The following is a 4,072-nucleotide window of genomic DNA, read 5'->3' as shown; positions in this document are numbered from 1 at the left end:
TTTGGTCTTTTACAAAATCTTGACAAACCAAAAAGATAGAAACTAAAAATAAAACCACAAAGAACTGTGTTTCACAACACTTCAGGTAGCTGGTACATATTACATAACAATGGGAATGCAGTCAATGAACACTACTGCAGTCTCTTATTATCATCATTTCCCATGTGTGAAGCATGATACCAAACTGGGGGTAATCAGCTCGGATAGAAGGTACAGAATGTTTGAATTGGTTTTGAACTCCAAAACTATATAATTCGGAGAAAATCCGGAAGCGAGAAGTCTTTCTTTTTTTTCATTTACGTAAAAACAATTCGTGACTCTATCATCTGAACGAGATATTGAAAAATGTGTAATAACATGTTGGTTTCATGTTTTGAAGTCCTAAAATCAATAGAGGAAAAGGGTCATTAGCTCATAGAGTTTTAAAGCAAGCAAACAAAACAAAACATCTAGACTAGAAGGAAGGATGAAAAAGGCCATTGGAAATAATTGATTTTCATATTGTGGCCTATGATTCATCCATGGGGAGTTCTAAATATATGGTATTCAAACCAAAAACGGCTTTCCAGATATCATGATCAGTAAATACAACTTTGCTTGCTAACATCCATCCCATACAGTGGGAACTTAAAAAAACAACTATTCAGGCTATGCCATAAATAAAATCATTTCTCTCACTAACATCTGAATCCATTCGACAAATTCCAACAACATTTTGATCTAACTAGGTAAATACTGACCACTGACAGAATGTCATGCTCTAACCCCCTATCAATTTTCCGATTGCAAGATGTCCTAATCTGCGATGATTAATGCCTCTTCTTGCTTCCTTTTGTGCTGGACTTTGATGGTGTAGCTCCCAGATACACAAACAGAACAATGATGGATATCACCGAGATAAGAGATCCATACTTAGCCAGCAACCTCTGCGGACAATAAAATTAATGACATTAGATAATGAAGTCAAACTGTAATGCACCAAAAGAGTGGTTGAAAAAGAACAATTCATCAGAATATAAAGAAATATGCATCTGAGAAAGAAAAGTGTAAAAGCATGCATAAACTGATAAACACATCAACTTTGTAGCAGCGCACACAACTTATTAAACTATATGATTCTCAACAAAGTTGCATCAGACAAATCTAATCATGGTTGACATATGACATGCATAAAACCAACCAAAATAGGTAGCACTCATGCTAATTCAATGTCATTCGCGTCATAAAACAATGTCTAAGACTTGCTATTAGATAGAGCACAACTAATGTACATACCTTAGCCTGAGAAATCCAGTCCAACCAGATGAGATTACATGCAACCAAAGAGCAAGATGCAAGTCAATAAAAACAACATTTGAGATCGGTGCATGTATCAATCAGGTATACAAGAGACATACCCATTCAAACTTCTGCTCAGGAGGTCTATCAGCAAGAACATCCAAGGGCAATATGGGAGTTGATAATGCCTCCAAAGAGCAAGAAATTATTATTCTTGTTATTATCAATTCATCACTATTACAAGAAAAATCTCAACACATAAAAATAGGCATCACTCTACCATATATTAAACCTGTAAAGCAGCCTTTGTGGGAACACGGAATTTTATGACAGCTGGTTCGCCAGCAAATACTCCCTTTGTATTTGTCTCAAGCTCAAAAGTGTGGGAGAGGATGCCACCACTGAAAAGTGCAAAAAATTTATTTGCTAAACAAAATATAATGAACCAAAATGCAACAAAGCAAACTGCAAGAGATAACCCAGAGTAGCAAAAAAGTTACAGCAAAAAACTCGACACTCACACATCAAGCTTCTCCCATGACTTTGTGGTGCTACCACTGATTACTGATTACACTAAATTTATCACTTGGCCAGCCATCATCTGTTAGACTTACATCATATGCAGTCCTTTCAAAGAAAAAAGAAAAGTAATTTAAGGGGCAATGATAAGAAAAAGAAAAGTAATGGCAAAAGAGGGATACTAAATAAAATTAGAGACCACAAGATAACTGTAGCTGTCATATATAAAATGAAATCTTCATCAACTTGTCATTCAAACTCATCCCATGATTGTGACACATCTCATTAATTATGCTTTACATGAATGGCTTCATGTACCTAAAAGTTCATTTTATATCACTCCTAATGAAATTTAGAAAGCAATCCTGTAAAGATTAAAATACATTCACGGGTATCAATTTGCGCAAATATATCAGAAAAGTATTGTGTTTGCGTAGAGCTCACACACAGTTTCACTACCGAAATTCCTCATGTTAATGCAATTCCATTATCCAGTAACAGAAAATCCTTTATTATAACAACTTAAAAAGTCAGTATAAACTTGCAAGCCTATTACGTTATGTGATAAGCAAAGAGTAAACAGCACTGAAGGTCCTATCTTATTGATTTGGAACCATTGCTACCATAGTCCATTTCGGTAAATGAAACCCCAGACCCATTAAAACAAGGAAGTTTCCTTCGCGTGTTGGTCCTATCTTGCACAAAAAATGCAACAGTTGAAAGCAACAAACCAAGCTCGCACTGTATCTCTCCATATCTTGAATTACAAACATCAACACATCAAATCAAATTTAGGGGTACAATCAGTATATATGCAATTGAAACCCGTATGAAACCACCAAAAGGTTCAAATTTTCTGTTTTCACAATATTAACTTCAACTTCGCTTATTGCCCCCTATCGATCTTTTCCGCAATTAGATGAAAAAATCGAAAACCGATCATTTTTCCTCCGCTTAATTACAAAAAATTGCCATTTTATATTTAATTTTCCACAGTATCAAAGAAAAGCGAGATCTCGCATAAATCTCTTATCTAATTACACAAGATACATGTACAAAAATCTGACAAATCTCAATAACCTAATTGCACCAATCGATCAGAGCATGGGAATTGAGATCTCAGACACATAAAACAAAATTCAACAAAATGAATAATAGTAAAGGAATAGGAAAATGTTAGGGTTGTAGATCCGAGCATACGAGGTTCCTTGGTTATAGACATCGATGGCGATGGAAACCATCTCAGCACATGAATTGATCCTGTCGAGTGTGGCCTTCTTGTGCCCGACGATAAGAGGGACGTCGGAGGAAGCAAGTGAGGAACACACCAACAGCGATGCTATCAGAGCTACGGCGGTGAGCCGGTGAGTGCCTTCATCATTGGATCTGCCATTAGAGAGAGGATGAGACAGAGATAGAGAAAGAGAGATGGTCAACGATGGAGAAGATGGATCTTTTAGATGCGAAGACTGGTTTATGTGGTTTATATGCAAGGGTCTGTTTGGTGGCCGACTTGGAAGTCAGAGATTTTTTTTAAATAAAATAAAAAAAATAATTATTTTTTAAAATTTTATTTTTTAACTCTCATTTCTCAAATACGATTTTTTATTTAGCGCAAATTCGTCGCATCTGGCGAACTCTATATTTTTTTTATAGAGTTAGCCTATCCATGCAAATTTTAACCCGGCAAACTTTATTCCATTTTTTTCTAAAACCAACGAAACGCAAATTTTTAAATCATTATCATCGTCTCTAAAAATACATATGGTTGCATTTGTTTTCGAAGATAGGACACAGAAACATAAACAACGAAAGTTTAAAAAGTATTTGGAGACAGAGACATGGACACTAAATTCTCGGGACTGTTTTTTATATTTTTGTATCCACTCTCTTACAAAGGACAATGATAGACACAGAGTTTAGAAAAGTCAACACATATTTTTTATTATTCCACTATTATCCCTTACACAGGTTTTTTATTATTCCACTATTATCCCTTCTTCTCTATATCGGTCATAGTTTTTTATTGCAGATGGTGGCTCATGGCGGTGAGCCAAAAATCCGCCATAAAGTTATAGCAGATGGCGTTACGGAAAATGACAGAAATGGCGGATTACCTAAAAAATACACATATATGTACAAAAAAATATGCAAAAAATTGCAAATATAATAAACTATAAAATCTATCTATATAAGCAACTTTCTAGTCATAAAACATCCAATTAATATAGCAAATAGAGCAGCAAATTTAGCAAATGAACATCAGCAGCACAAC

General features: G+C 35.1%; 1 pseudogene; it reads right to left on the bottom strand.

Annotated features, from left to right (window-relative positions):
* Nucleotides 1-455: 455 nt before the first annotated feature.
* Nucleotides 456-3,205, bottom strand: LOC112796502 (uncharacterized; annotated as a pseudogene).
* Nucleotides 3,206-4,072: the final 867 nt, after the last annotated feature.

This window comes from Arachis hypogaea, chromosome 4 (genome assembly GCF_003086295.3).
Source record: "Arachis hypogaea cultivar Tifrunner chromosome 4, arahy.Tifrunner.gnm2.J5K5, whole genome shotgun sequence".
Classification (NCBI taxonomy): Eukaryota; Viridiplantae; Streptophyta; class Magnoliopsida; order Fabales; family Fabaceae; genus Arachis; species Arachis hypogaea.
Note: the sequence above shows the minus strand (reverse complement) of the source record. Positions and strands in the feature narration are given on the sequence as shown.